This window comes from Papio anubis, chromosome 9, assembly GCF_008728515.1.
Source record: "Papio anubis isolate 15944 chromosome 9, Panubis1.0, whole genome shotgun sequence".
Lineage (NCBI taxonomy): Eukaryota > Metazoa > Chordata > Mammalia > Primates > Cercopithecidae > Papio > Papio anubis.
The window spans coordinates 50,266,603-50,282,699 of NC_044984.1; the positions used below are offsets into that span (position 1 = coordinate 50,266,603).

At 44.8% G+C, this 16,097-nt stretch overlaps 2 pseudogenes across 1 annotated transcript; one reads left to right on the forward strand and one right to left on the reverse strand.

Annotated features, from left to right (window-relative positions):
• Positions 1-672, reverse strand: LOC101016341 (annotated as a pseudogene).
• Positions 673-11,499: 10,827 nt separating this feature from the next.
• Positions 11,500-13,242, forward strand: LOC101022853 (annotated as a pseudogene). Its single transcript, XR_634724.4, has one exon. The product of XR_634724.4 is annotated as an interferon-inducible double-stranded RNA-dependent protein kinase activator A pseudogene (transcript).
• The last annotated feature ends 2,855 nt before the right edge of the window (positions 13,243-16,097 follow it).

Sequence of the window (16,097 nt, forward strand, 5' to 3'; positions counted from 1 at the left end):
GGGAGCAGGGTTAGTCCATTAGGGCCTTCAGTGTCCTGGTGGTGATTTTGTCCTTCTCAGTGATGTGAACAATGACTCCCATGCCTGACACTGCATTCCAGTCCACAGCATTCCGCATGGCTTGGAATATGATTTCAAACAGGTGTTCTAGATCCATGTTGGACTCCCAGAGGGACTCGCACATTTCATACATTTGCTCTGCACAGGTGCCACTGACCATAAAGTCATCAGTTACCATGGGGCAGCCAATGAGGTCTAGAGAGCAAATAAAGGGCTTAAAGGTCTTCAGGTCCAACCCAGCAATGACTGGCTCAGTATAGTAGGGGCCAAACCGTTTCTCAGACAAGAGGCCTTGGCCACCATGCTCCTAAGGGTGTAAGATTTGACAGCCGACCTTCCTTCAACTCACACAGGTTCAGCCGGAACTTGAGGCACTGGACAACTGTCTGGATGTCAGTGACGAGCCGGGTCAGATGGATATAGAGCCGGTCACCCATGGGAAAGATCTTCTGGAAGTCCGTGGTAACCATTTGGGCCTGGATTCCGAAGCGCCTGTCTGCAGCTATAGCCAGGCAACTCTTCTCCTTCATGGCCATGACGGCCCCTCGGTTATGGGACATAATAGACATGATTGTGGTATACTAGGAACCGTCCATCACCAGCGCAATTCCGGTAAACTGGATCTAGCCTTCCCTTATTTTGACATTTTTAACGCCTAATTTATTTTTAACCAATTGTGCCTACTGTACGCCTTTAGAAATGTTTTATCAATAGTTTTATTTTGTAGTTCGGGTGCGGTGGCTCACGCCTGTAATCCCAGCACTTTGAGAGGCCGAGGTGGGGGGACGGCTTGAGCCCAGGAGTTCAAAACCAGCCTGAGCAACATAGGGAACCCCGCCCCCCACCCGCCGCCGTCTCTACAAAAAAAATACAAAAATTATCCGGGTGGAGTGGCGCCGCCTGTGGTCCCAGCTACTCGGGAGGCTGAGGTGAGAGAATCACTTGAACCCAGAAGGTGGAGGTTGCAGTGAGCTGAGATCGCACCACTGCACTCCAGCCCATGAGACAAAACCAAACCCTGCCTCAAAAAAAAAAGTAATTTGATCAATAGTGAATGTTTCCCAGTTGTCAGTGCATTTTTTTTTTTTTTTTTTTTTGAGACGGAATCTCACTCTGCTTCCAGGCTGTAGTGCAATGGCGTGATCTCCATTCACTGCAGCCTCCGCCTCCCGGGTTCAAGCAATTCTCCTGCCTCAGTCTCCTGAGTAGCTGGGAACTACAGGTGCGCACCACCACACCCAGCTAATTTTTGTTATTTTAGTAGAGACAGGGTTTCACCATGTTGGCCAGGATAGTCTCAGACTCCTGACGTCTTGATCCGCCCGCCTTGGCCTCCCGAAGTGCTGGGATTACAGGCGTGAGACCGCGCTTGGCCGTCAGTGCACATTTTTTAAATGCATGCGTGGTAGAAAGGCTACAAGCAGAACACAGAGTGCTAAGTACTTACATTGTTTCCAGCTTTAAGATGTGCAAAATTTCCGAAATTTCTGGTTAAGGTAAGTCAAAACTAAAAATAAGAAGGCGGAGAGTCTGAAAATGGACCAAAACTTGGAGTTTTGTTTGTTTTTCCCAAAAATCTGCCGTTCTGGAGCCGGTTCAAATGGGGTCATATCGCCCCCGTGTGGTAAATCTCTGAACAGCCATGTTCAACAAGGCATCCCCTCTCCCTGAGCTGCCTGGGAGACGGTAAAGCGGGTCTTGAACATCTTCTACTGGTCCAAACCCCTCAGTCTGCATAGGAGGACGATAAAGTCGAGAAGAATTCATTTAGTTTACCCAAGATCAATTAGTGAATTAATGAGTGAGCTAAGACCACTAATAATATATGTCATGTATAGGACACGGCACTGTTACATAAACCACCACCTGATACAAAGTTTAAATAATCCCACTTTACTGATGAGGAAACTGGGGTGAGAGAAATGGAGTGCCTTTTCCGAGGTCACACAGCCCTACAACAACAGAGCCAGACCCAAACTTAGTCTATCTGCCCCCTAAGCCAGTGAAACTAGACACTATAAACTCAGCCTCCAAACACAATGCCCACCCCTCCTGTCTCTGTAACATGTCTGCCTCTGGATCACAGGAAGAAGATGCCTTGGAGACATCTGCTCTTATTCCATCATGTGGCAGAAGAGGAAACAAAGGCAGAGAAGAATATGGTTTATCCACAGTCACTGAGGGTCAGAGCTGGGGCTTGAATCCATGACTCCAGGATGCTGGTCTAACACTGGCTCTAGGGCTGTTCCACCAGCCCATCTACTGCAAGTCTATGTGTGGACGTGTACCTTGTGTTGAATGTGTCAAGGGGTGTGTGTGTGTGTGTGTGTGTGTGTGTGTGTGTGTGCAGGACAATCCTACCCACAGAAAGAGCAGCCAGGAAAGCCCAAAGTAATCGCCACCAGTAAAGGTAGCTTTTCCAATCAGCACCTGTTCCATCGCAGAGCCGTGAAGTCAGAGGCAGGGATCAAAGTTTAGGAGAAGGAAGGGTCCATTGGTGATGTAAGGTACCACAGCTGGGCCCCGGAGAGACTGAGGGTGCTTCCATGAGTGCAAGATCCCAGAGACTTACTTCACCGAAGTCCAGAGTGCAAAGCTCAGAGGGTCACATAGGCCACCATGGGACCAGACATTGTATGAATAGGAAGAGTTTAAGCCACAAGCCTGCCTTCCCAAGACAGAAGCCTCTTCCATGCTCCTGCTTCAGCAGCAGAACTCAGTGTCTCTACATGGATCCTGGGGGAGGAACAGGCACATTGAGATAGGGGACAAAGATGGTGCAAGAAGTGGCCCTGGCAGGAGAGTGTCAAGCATGGCCAGAGATAGGGGCAGAATTTCCCTGATGCCCCCATGGCAGGGGCTCCCTAAGTGCCAATGAGCTCAAGCCAGAGCACCTAAGGGCAAGGTGTGAGGCAGCACAGGACAGAGGCCACAGGTCCTGTGAAAATGTATACCCATGCACAAGACAGTCCACTCTCACTCCAAGTGGGACGTCCTCCAAATGGAGAAGGAAGGAATGAGGGAAGTCAAGGGAAGGGAAAATGAACTGAAGAATAACATGAACATAAGAGAAGGGAGACCATGACCACAGAGGTCTACAAAGAAAAACCAAAAAGAAAGGGGATCAGAGGCTGTTGGCCAACCCACAAAGTTAGAAGGTGAAACTGGCCTCAAGTTGTAGTTGAAGACATTGCAATTAGACCCAAGAAATTAGAATTGTGGTGGTCTCTTCCCTAGAGATCATGAACACAGACGAGGGAACAGAGCTGCTAGGAGAGGGGGCCCAAAGGTGGGCGGCACTGGGTGGTGTATTCCCACATAAGTCTGGGGAAGCCATTTACCCTGAACCCTGCAACTTCTTGACTCTCCTAGGCAAAATTCTGCGGTGGTGCCGTTGTTTATTTGTTTGGTTTTGTTTTTTGTTTTGTTTTGTTTTGTTTTCTTGCAGAAAATGTGTGAGCAAAGATCTTACCTGTGCTAAGAGTTCCTGAGAGAGAGTACTTGAGACAGGGAACTGGCCTCTGTAAACCCCTGAGATCGTTTTTACTCTAAAAGTCTAAGCAGTAAATGGTCTACATCCGAATGCAACGTAATGATTAAAAAATACTTTCTCCCCACAGCTGCTGGGTAAGTTTTAATTAATTCCCTGGGGTCAGTCAAGTCTCTCTGTTTCCCTGAGGCCTGCTCCCCAGCTCCACAGCACCCAGTGCCTCTGCCACAGTCATTACCTGCTCCGAATGCGACCATCTCCGTGAAGCACAACTGTAATCACAGCCATAATAATTCCACAATTACTTTTGTCTCTCAACATTTAAAAAAAGAAAAGATTTGCAGCCTAGCAATGAATAGAGCACTTGTGCAATTTCATTGCATCATCTCATTTGGTAGTCACATCAACCCCAGAGATAAACCTAGCAGGTATTCATTAAGACTCTGGTTTAGTGATAGGAAATTAAGGAGCCAGGTGACTCCTTAGTCACTGGGCCGAAGTCACTTGGCCAACAAGAGCGGAACTCAGACTTGAAACCTAGAAGCCTAAGTAAGCCTCAGCTCCCAGGCCAAGACACTCCCTAATATACCACCCAGTCCTGCCCACCTGAGAGCCCCCTCTCCTACCAGCTCTGTTCCTACGTCTGCTATTTGTTCTCTGAAAGCCCAGCTTTTTCCAACACTAAAAGACTGCAGTGTCCGGCACAGCAACCCAAGAACAGCTGATCTCCTCTAGGAACCCCCTACCTCCTCATACCCTGATTCCTCAGCACCCGCCCAGGCTCCTGGAGTGGGAAGTACACCGTATGGGGAGGTCACTGGTTCCTGCCCACAGACCTCACTATGTCTGTCATACCACCCACAACTCTTCCCGCCACTCCCATCTCACAGCTAAGGAGAGATTCGCTGTTTATATTTATTTTTTCAGAGTCCTGTCACACAGCATAAATAGCTTACCAAGACATGTAAAACACCATGAGATGACAGATATTAAAACTAGGAACAAATAAATAAAAAGGAAAAAAAAAAGACTTTAAAAAAGAAAGACGGAAATAGGGATCTAAAATCGAACCAGGAATGGAACTTAAAAATGTGAAATACAAGACCTGTACCCTTCCTAAGGGTGAGCCACAAGTCTGACTCAAAACTGCTCAGCAGCCAACCCAAAAAGGAAAGTCTGGTCTGTTCTGTAGTTCACAGTGTCCATGAGATAAAACAGACAGATGACACAGGGAAGCACAACTATTCTTGGAACTGAGACCAGACAGAAGTTTCTCCCAAGGACACTCCCAGAGAGATGACGGTGGTTCACAGCCTTACCATTGCCCTGACAGTGAGTTTCCCGGGATGGATTCTAAGAGTCGCCCTCAACACAAGGGAGGCCCTGGCACTGAGGGACCTCTGTGGTTGTGGGAGAGAGAGGATGCACCATGACCCTGCTCTTTCCCGATGAGTTTGATGTAAGGCAGGACTGTTCAACCTTGGTACTAGTGACATTAAGGCCAGATAATTCTTTGTTGTGGGGGCTGTTCTGTGTATTGTAGGATGTTTAGCAGCATTCCTGGTCTCTGCCCACTAGATGCCAGTAGCATCCTTCCCTCCAATTGTGATACCACAATGTCCCCAGACGTGGCCACATGTCCCCTGAGGGACAAAATTGCCCCCAGTTGAGAACCAATGATCCAAGAGTAGAAATCATTGCTATTTTCCTTTTAACATAGAAAGGCAAAGAAGGAACATCTAGTTTTGTTTCTATTTTGTTACAGGTTTATTGAAGTACAATTTGTATACCATAAAATCCACTCATTTAACATACACAATTTAGTGGTTTTTACTATAGGGTTATAGTAACCTATAGGTTACTAGAGGACACAGGATTATGCAACCATCATCACTGATTTTAGAACACTTTATCAATTCAAAAAGTAGCTCTCTACGCCTTAGCAATCACTCCTCATTCTTCCCTCCTCCCAACCCCCAGCAATCACTACCATATGGTCTCTCTATGGATTTGCCTATTCTGGACATTTTATACAAATAGAATCATGCAATGTGTGATCTTTTGTGACTGGCTTTTTCACTCAGCTTGATGTTTTCAAGGTTCATCAATGTAGCATGTATTAATACTTCAATCCATTTATTGACAAATAATATTCCATTGTATGGATATATTATTTCATTTATCCATTCATTGCATATACATTTGTATTGTGTAAACTTTGGGACTATTATGCATATTTCTACTATGAATGCACATGTACAAGTCTTTGTGCAGACACATGTTTTCAGCTTTCTTGCATGTATACCTAGGAACTGAATTGTTGGGTCAGATGGTAACTCTATGTTTAGTACTTTGAGGAACTGCTGAACAGTTTTCCAAAATGGCTGCATCACTTTATATTTTCACCAGCAATGAATGAGGGTTCCAATTTCTCCAGCTCTTCATCAACACTTGTTACTGTCTTTATTTTAGCCATCCTAGTGGCAATTAATTGGTATCTCCTTGTGGTTTTGATTTCCATTTCCCAATGGCTAACGATGCTGAGCATCTTTCATGTCTTTACTGGCCATTTGTATCTCTTCTTCAGAAAGATGTCCGTTCAAATCCTTTTTTCATTTTTTGATTGGGTTATTCAACTCTTTGTTGTTGAGTTATAAGACTGCTTTTTGTATTCTGGATACAAGGCTCTTACTAGATATAATTTACAAATATTTTTTCCTATTCCATGGATTATCTTTTTACTTTGTTGATGGTAGCCTTAGAAACACAAAAAGGTTTTTTGTGGGTTTTGTTTTTTGGTTTTTTTGAGACAGAGTCTCATTCTGTCCCCAGGCTGCAGTGCAGTGGCGCAATCTTGGCTCACTCCAACCTCTTGGCCGGGTACAGTGTCTCAAGCCTATAATCCCAGCGCTTTGGGAGGCTGAAGTGGGTGGATCACTTGAGACCAGGAGTTCAAGATCAGTCTGGCCAACATGGCAAAATGCCGTCTCTACTAAAAATACAAAAATTAGCAGGGCATGGTGGTACACACCTGTAGTCCCAGCTACTTGTGGGGCTGAGGTGAGAGGATCGCTTGAATACAGGAGGTGGAGGTTGCAATGAGCCAAGACTGCACCACTGCACTCCAGCCTGGGTGATGGAGTGAGGCTGTCTCAAAAAAAAAAAAAAAAAAAGGCGAGAGAGAGAGAGAGAGAGAAAGAAAAGAAAGAAAGAAAGAAAGAAAGAAAGAAAGAAAGAAAGAAAGAAAGAAAAAAAGAAAGAAAGAAAGAAAGAGAGAGAGAAAGAAAGAAAGAAAGAAAGAAAGAAAGAAAGAGAGAAAGAAAGAGAACGAGAAAGAGGAAGAAAGGAAGGAAGGAAGGAGAGAGATCGAAAATAGAAAAACAATAGAGAAAAATTCAACAAAATGACAAGTTCATTCTTTGAAAAGATTAGCAAAGTTGACAAACTCTTAACTAGACTGACTAAGAAAAAAAAAAAGAGAAAGAGTCTAATTAAATCAGGAATGAAAGAGGGGACATCATTACTGCTCTTACAGAAATAGAGAGGATTATAAGGAAATATTGTCGTCTAATAAGTCCAACATCTGAGCTTTCTCGGAGTTCTCAGAGAAACAAGCCCATTGATTGCTTTCTTTCTTTCTTTTTTTTTTTTTTTTTTTTAAATTGAGACAGAGACCCGCTCTGTCACCCAGGCTGGAGTGCAGTGGCATGATCTCGGCTCACTGCAACCTCTACCTCCCAGGCTCAAGTGATTCTCTTGCCTCAGCCTCCCAAGTAGCTGGGATTACAGGCACATGCCACCATGCTCAGCTGATTTTTTTGTATTTTTAGTAGAGACAGGGTTTTGCCATGTTGGCAGGCTGGTCTCAAACTCCTGACCTCAGGTGATCCGCCCACCTCGGCCTCCCAAAGTGCTGGGATTACAGGTGTGAGCCACCGCTCCTGGCCAACATTTTATTTTCTAATCATACTGTATTATCTTTGACTAAATGCAAAGACCTTTCCAACATGTCACCTAGAGACCACTTTACCCACTGCTCTGTTTGACCATCAATCAGTCTCTTGTCCCTCTCTTTGACAATGGTGAGGTGGATACATTTTCCTTAGGGAAGAGAAATCTATGGTTTGTTGCCTTTGCCAGCAACAAAAATGTTGGACAGCTGGATGGCAAAGCTGTTGCCACTGGCATCTTTCACAGGAACCACAATTTTTTTTTATCATTACTTTATGTTCTAGGGTACATGTGCACAGTGTGTAGGTTTGTTACTATGTATACATGTGCCATGTTGGTGTGCTGCACCCATTAACTCGTCATTTACATTAGGTATATCTCCTAATGCTATCCCTCCCCCCTCCCCCACCCCACAACCAGCCCCAGTGTGTGATGTTACCCTTCCTGTGTCCAAGTGATCTGATTGTTCAATTCCCACCTGTGAGTGAGAACATGCAGTGTTTGGTTTTCTGTTCTTGTGATAGTTTGCTGAGAATGATGGTTTCCAGCTGCATCCATGTCCCTACAAAGGACATGAACTCATCCTTTTTTATGGCTGCATAGTATTCCATGGTGTATATGTGCCACATTTTCTTAATCCAGTCTATCATTCATGGACATTTGGGTTGGTTCCAAGTCTTTGCTATTGTGAATAGTGCCACAATAAACATACGTGTGCATGTGTCTTTATAGCAGCATGATTTATAATTCTTTGGGTATATACCCAGTAATGGGATGGCTGGGTCAAATGGTATTTCTAGTTCTAGATCCTTGAGGAATCGCCACACTGTCTTCCACAATGGTTGAACTAGTTTACAGTCTCACCAACAGTGTAAAAGTGTTCCTATTTCTCCACATCCTCTCCAGCACCTGTTGTTCCCTGACATTTTAATGATCGCCATTCTAACTGGTGTGAGATGGTATCTCATTGTGGTTTTGATTTGCATTTCTCTGATGTCGAGTGATGATGAGCATTTTTTCATGTGTCTGTTGGCTGCATAAATGTCTTCTTTTGAGAAGTGTCTGTTCATATCTTTTGCCCACTTTTTGATGGGGTTGTTTGTTTTTTCCTTGTAAATTTGTTTGAGTTCTTTGTAGGGAACCATAGTATTTTAAGTAATATACTGTGGCAACTTCAGAAATCAGATTCCTACTCCCTCAGGACTTTTTGTTGTTGCTGTTTGTTGTGGCTGCTGCTGCTGCTATTGCTGCTCTCGTGTGTGTGTTTATTTAGTGACTTTCCTGGACTAAGTCTGTAAATTTTGTATTCTTTGTCACGTGTGTCAGCTTGGTTAGCTTAGCAGTCAGCTACTGCTGAAACAGAGATTTCCTTAAATGCCTTTGACCATTAAATCTCCCACCCTTTGTTGAGGGGCATGTGTGTGCGTGTGCGTGTGTGTGTGTGTGTGTGTGTGTGATGCCTTCAATACTCCAGCAGTTCATTACTCTGACCTAGCCTTCACTTGCTGCTTGCACAGGGCTTTAAGGTGGGCCAGAAGTGAGAAGTGCACAACCTTGCGCATGTGTGTTGCCTTCTAGACCCCCAGGAATAAGTGAGAGCTTTGCAAGTTCCCTATGAACATCCCCAGATTTTCTCTGTAAGATTTTGGCCAGCCTGATTTTGCCCCAGTGTGTATCACTATCTCAGGCAACTGCAATTTGTAAATTGCCACTGATTATTTGACCAATGCCCTGGGGAAAGGGCTTTCCTCAGTGACCAAATAAAGATAAGCCCTATGAATGAGGCTTTCCCAGGGATCTTCTAGACAGGTCGAATAGTGACAATTCTCTGGCAACCAGGTCTTTGGGGATCTTGAAACCCACTCTACCACGTCCAATGGCTGCTAGGCCTCTGGTTTTCAGTGACTATGGTTCCAAGGCTGCTGGTTTCAAGGCCACCATAGAGCTAGGAAGAAGGGATGGAAATAGGACAAGTTAAAACACCACAAAGCTCACCGTTCTTATGAAAGCCAACGCTTTTCTTGAAAAAACTCTTCAGATTGCTGTAAGCCTTTGGTTAATTTCTAGAGTTCTGAAAAACTTGATATTGACAACTTTTGCCGATGTTCTTGCTGTTGTTACAGAAGAGCAGATTTTCAGAAGTGTTTATTCTACCATTCCAGAAGTGCTTTCTCCTTATATTATGTTTTAACCACACTTCCTTAAGAGTCCCCTAGGGCCTCAGGAGAGAGTGAGTCCTGAAGAAACAACCCAATAATCAAATATAAATTGATGTAGGCATTATGGAAAACAGTAAGGAGGTTCCTAAAGAATTAAAAACAGAGCTATCTGCAGGGTGCAGTGGCTCATGCCTGTGATCCCAGACTCTTGGGAGGTTAAGGTAGAAGGACTGCTTAAGGTCTGGAGTTCAAGACCAGCCTAGGCAACCCCATCTCTATTTCTTAATTAAAAAAAAAAAAAAATACAACTACCATCTCCTCTGGGTCTTTGTAGTCAGGGAAAAAAAATTTTTTTTCAGGATCTTTAACTTTATTACCGGCTACTGAGCTACAGAATAAAACCAACCAAAAACATTAAAGAAAGGCTGCTTGAAACAGGTATGTACAGGTGTACTACACGGACGCGAAAGCTGTAGCATCCAATCCCAAAGCCACCCCTGTGGGGAAGGATGGCCTTAGCTAAGGGCCAAAGGAGGTCAGAAGTTACAACATCAGAGTCCCATCCATCCAGAAAAGCAGTGAACAACTATAGCCGCATGGGCACCAAAAATTTATCTGAGATTAGGTTTGTTTGCTTGTTTGTTGGTTGGTTGGTTTGTTTGTTTGTTGTGAGATGGAGTCTCACTCTGTCTCCCAGGCTGGAGTGCAGTGAGGCGATCTCGGCTCACTGCAAGCTCCGCCTCCAGGGTTCACACTATTCTCCTGCCTCAGCCTCCCGAGTAGCTGGGACTACAGGTGCCCGCCACCACACCCAGCTAATTTTTTGTATTTTTAGTAGAGACGGGGTCTCCCCGTGTTAACCAGGCTGGTCTCAATCTCCTGACCTTGTGATCCGCCGGCCTCGGCCTCCCAAAGTGCTGGGATTAAGGCGTGAGCCACCACGCCGGCCCTGAGATTAGTTTTAAAGGCTTAAAGGTTCCATGAATCAAAATTTTCAAATGAAAATAGGTGCCCGTCTTTTCCTGTAGGCTTTCCAGCTCACTACTCAAAAGACTTGAGTACTTCTATTAAGGCAGCTGGAAGCCTACCCTAGACTTGAATGGCAACTTGTCCTTTCTCAGCCAGTAATGCAATCCAACAGAATATGCTACAGGGAAAACAGGAATTTCCACAATGCTGCCCTCCGGTAAAAGGGAAACACAGCACTCAAAGCCAAAGGCCACAGAGGGCTCCCTGAGAATCCAGTACAACCAAGCGAGGCCTTCAACTGCCCAGACAAACTTTGGAAGTGGATCCCGGTGGGACTGTGCCCTGCGGCGAGGAGCAGTGTATATGCCAATGAGAGGGTCCAGCTTCCAGGAACCGTTACAATGGCGTCCTGAGTCATTTTCTCTCTTCCACTTGCATTCGAGAGTGAGAAAACACCCACCATGGCCTTGACTGTCACTCACCACAATCCCCCTGTACAGAGGGGTTTGTTTCTAAGTTTGGAACCTCAACACGAGGCTGGGATGCTTCATGACGTGCTCTCTCCCACTGTCCAGCCATCTTTGGTGGTCTCCCCACGGTGCTTCCCCATCCTCTCACGCTCCTGTGGAGGGACCGTGGGACGGGTACGGAGGAAACTTGGAATGGATCTGACAGGAAACGGACAAGCACAGCTGCCAGCTGCTCCGGCCTCAGTCTCCAGTTGTTAGCCTCAGGATCAACAGAGAACTGGAAAGATCTCTGGGCCTTTATAGTCAGGGGAAAAAAAAAAAAAATTAAGAAAAAAAATAGAACTACCATAAGACCTAGCAATCTGTCTCCTGGGTATATATCCAAATGAAATGAAATCACTACCACATAAAGATATCTGCACTCCCACATTCACTGCAGCATCATGCACAATAGCCAAGATATGGAAACAAGGTACAAGTCCATCAACAAACGAATGGAGAGGGGGAGTCGGAGGAGGCGGCAGCGCTGGAGCCCCTCCTGCGGACCAGCTACCCGGGGAGCAAGCACATCGCTCCGCACGGCTCTTCCTCCAGCCGCTGAGCAGTCCCTTCTCGCCATGTCCCAGAGCAGGTACGCGCCGAGGCTCTGCCTCTGGAGCACGAGGACAGTGGGACCTTCAGTTTAGGGAAGATGATAACAGCTATGCCAGGGAAAACACCGATTCAGGTATTACACGAATACAGCATGAAGACCAAGAGCATCCCAGTTTATGAATGTGAAAGATCTGATGTGCAAATACACGTGCCCACTTTCACCTTCAGAGTAACCGTTGGTGACCTAACCTGCAGAGGTGAAGGTACAAGTAAGAAGTTGGTGAAACATAGAGCTGCAGAGGCTGCCATAAACATTTTGAAAGACAATGCAAGTATTTGCTTTGCAGTTCCTGACCCCTTCATGTCTGACCCTTCCAAGCAACCAAAGAACCAGCTTAATCCTATTGGTTCTTTACAGGAATTGGCTTTTCATCATGGCTGGAGACTTCCTGAATATACCCTTTCCCAGGAGGGAGGACCTGCTCATAAGAGAGAATATACCACAGTTTGCAGGCTAGAGTCATTTATGGAAACTGGAAAGGGGGCATCAAAAAAGCAAGCCAAAAGGAATGCTGCTGAGAAATTTCTTGCCAAATTTAGTAATATTTCTCCAGAGAACCACATTTCTTTAACAAATGTAGTGGGACATTCTTTAGGATGTACTTGGCATTCCTTGAGGAATTCTCCTGGTGAAAAGATCAACTTACTGAAAAGAAGCCTCCTTAGTATTCCAAATACAGATTACATCCAGCCGCTTAGTGAAATTGCCAAGGAACAAGGTTTTAATATAACATATTTGGATATAGATAAACTGAGCGCCAATGGACAGTATCAATGTCTTGCTGAACTGTCCACCAACCCCATCACGGTCTGTCATGGCTCCGGTATCTCCTGCAGCAATGCATAAAGTGATGGAGCTCACAATACTTTGCAGTATTTAAAGATAATAGCAGAAAGAAAGTAAATTTGGAGCAACTTTAAAAATCTTTCAGTAGCACATAACAAGTTCCTCTCTGGCCCCCTCCCAAGTAAAACTTTTACCATAGTGTTTGAGTTTATGTCTTGTTTCTAAATCTCTTCATAGATTCCATCAGCACTTCAGATGTAATTGTCTCCTCGTGGTTGTTATTAAGCTCTTTTTAATGGCTTCAACTTTGTATCGGTATATTGTATTTATAAACTTTGTACCACAAGACAGAGTGTAGCACCCATTTTACAGTGCCATGCACATCAGAGAAAGAAACTGCATGTTTGTTGTTGACGATGAAATAAAAATGCTAGCAACAGTCTTTCTTACTGGTGCTTAAGCTCTTTGCACAAAGCTTTATAAAGGGAATTCAAAGGAAGCCCTTTAGAATTAGAGTCTTGAGAGACAGCACTAACAGGCCTTTAAGTATGATTGTTAAATTTCAGGGAACATGATTGGTCTGCTGTGTATTTGAATTCATGTAATAAAGAACTGTTATGATGGGATTCTGCTCATTTTATTAAAAAGTTACTGACTTGAGGGGAAAAAAAAAAAAACACATGGATAAAGAAACATGGTGGCCAGGCACAGTGGCTCATACCTGTAATCCCAACACTTTGGGAGGCCAAGGCAGGTGGATTGCTTGAGCCTAGAGTTCAAAACCAGCCTGAGAAACATGATGAAACCCTGTCCCTACAAAAATAAAAATAAAAAATTAGCCAGGCGTGATGGCATGTGCCTGTGGTCTCAGCTGCTTGGGAGGTTGAAGTGGGAAGATCACTTGAGCCCAGAAGGTCGAGGCTGCAGTGAGCCATGATTGTGTTACCAATGGAGAGAGTCCAGATTCTTGACATCTTGAACAAAGAATTGGACAAAATGCACAAACAAGGCAAGGAAAAAATGAAGCAACAAAAGCAGAGATTTATTGAAAATGAAAGTACACTCCACAGGGTGGGAGCAGGCCTGAGCATAGGGGTTCAAGAGTCCCGTTACAGAATTTTCTGGGGTTTAAATGCCCTCTAGAGGTTTCCACTGGTTACTTGATGTATGCACTATGTAAATGAAGAGGATGAAGTAAAGTTACAAAGTCATTTACTCAGCGTACACCCTATGTAAATGGAAAGGATATTTCCTAACATAGCTGAAGTGTTTCCATCTGATTTAGTTCGAGGAAGTCAGCATGAATTGGCCTTATGTTCCCTGCCTCCAGACTCTATTCTCCTGCCTCAATTGTACCACTGCACTCCAGCCTGGGCAACAGAGCAAGACCCTGTCTCAAAAAAACAAAGATTAAAAAATAATAGTAATAATAAACACAATAGAGTACTATACAGCGTTTTAAAAAGGAGATCCTGTCATTTGCGACAACATGGAGGAACCTGGAGGACATTATGCTATGTAAAATAAGCCAGACATAGAAAGAAAAATATTGCATGATCTCACTTACATGTGGAATCTATAAAAGTGGTCAGGCTAGGCGCGGTGGCCCACACCTGTAATCAATCCCAGCACTTTGGGAGGCCAAGGCAGGGAGATCACCTGAGGTTGGGAGTTCGAGACCTGCTGGACCAACATGGAGAAGTCCCATCTCCACTAAAAATACAAAATTAGCCGGGTGTGGTGGCGCATGCTTGTAATCCCAGCTTCTCAGGAGGCTGAGGCAGGAGAATCGCTTGAACCTGGGAGGCAGAGGTTGCAGTGAGCCGAGATTGTACCACTGCACTCCAGCCTGGGCAACAAGAGCAAAACTCCATCAAAAAGAAAGAAAGAAAGAGAGAGAGAGAGAGAGAGAGAAAGAAATAAAGAAAGAAAGAAAGAAAGAAAGAAAGAAAGAAAGAAAGAAAGAAAGAAAGAAAGAAAGAAAGAAAGAAAAGAAAAGAAGGGGAGAATGTCATCTTCACACTGTTTCAAAGCATACAGAACCATGAGTAACTTTCTGCAACTGTCGTAGCTGATTTCACTTTCTACCTATCACCTGGGTGCAGCAAGCAGGGCTACTCAGAGGGATGGAGGTAGGAGGCAGGACTTGACTTCAGAGTGGGGGCTCAGACACTGAACCAAATTGAGAAGGGCTAAAATAGGGACGGGTGGAAGCAGCTTTCCTTAAGACACGCCCACCCGTGTGCCTTGTCAGTTTACCACTAACATGGCAACATCCGGGATTTACTGCTCCTTCCCATGGCAATGACCTGATGACCCAGAGGTTTCTACCGTTTCTCTAGAAATTTCTGCATAAATCACCCCTTAATCTGCATGCAGTTAAAAGTAGGTGTAAACATGACTGCAGAACTGCCCTGAGCTGTTAGTCTCAGCACACTGCCAATGGGGAAGCCCTGCTCTGCAGAAGCAGTCACGGAGTTGTAACACCGCCTAGGCTGTAACACTGCCACTTCAATAAAGCTGTTCTCTTCTATTACAGGCTCACCCTTGAGTGTTTTCCTGGGAGAAGCAAAGAATCCTCCCAAGCTAAACCCCAATCTGGGGCTCTCCTGCCATGTATCAAGAGGACTAGACTTCTAGTTTTCAGCCTCTGGGTATATTTTAAAATGAAGAAATGCCAGAAATGAGTCAATATAACAGTGATATGATTTAGATGTTTGTTTTTAACCAACCAAAACTTTGATTTCAACCAATAAATACAATGACAGTGTGATCTTATATGGCAATAATAGCAAAGGCCCTTCATGAATACCAGGCCCAGGCCATGGTCCTTCTGCTTCCCTGAGTGATAATAAGACCCTTCCTTTCCTTCCTACTGGGAGTTCTTGACTCTCCTATGGACAGAAGGGAATGAGAATTCAGATAAATCAGCCTTATGTTCTCTCTTGCTAGGAGAGCCACTTGCAGCTCAGTGGATCAAAAGTTGGCCCCTCCTAGCAAACCCAAGGTGATGGGGAGAGGTGCATCCCCTCCCTAACCACGGCCATCGTATCTCAGCCCCTGCCACCATCCTCTTGCCTCTCCAGGCTTCCTCAGGGAGAAAAAGAAATCACTCTCACTGCTTTAGTGGATCTACACTATTTTATTTCCTGTCACACCAGGGAACTATTACAGAGAATTGTAGAGTAAAAGGACTAGAAGTTGCTGATTTATCTAAATAACTCATTCCCAGGCCAGGCGTGGTGGCTCCTGCCTGTAATGCCAGCACTTTTGGGAGGTCGAGGTGGGTGGATCATTTGAGACTAGCCTGACCAACATAGTGAAACCCCATCTCTACTAAAAATACAAAAATTATCTGGGCGTGATGGCGGGTGCCTATAATCCCAGCTGCTCAGGAGGCTGAAGCAGGAGAATCGCTTGAACCGAGGAGGTGGAGGTTGCAGTGAGCCGAGATCGTGCCACTGCACTCCAGCCTGGGCGACAGAGCAAGACTCCCTCTCAAAAAAAAAATAAATAATAAATAATAATAATAATAATAACTCATTCCCTTGTATCAC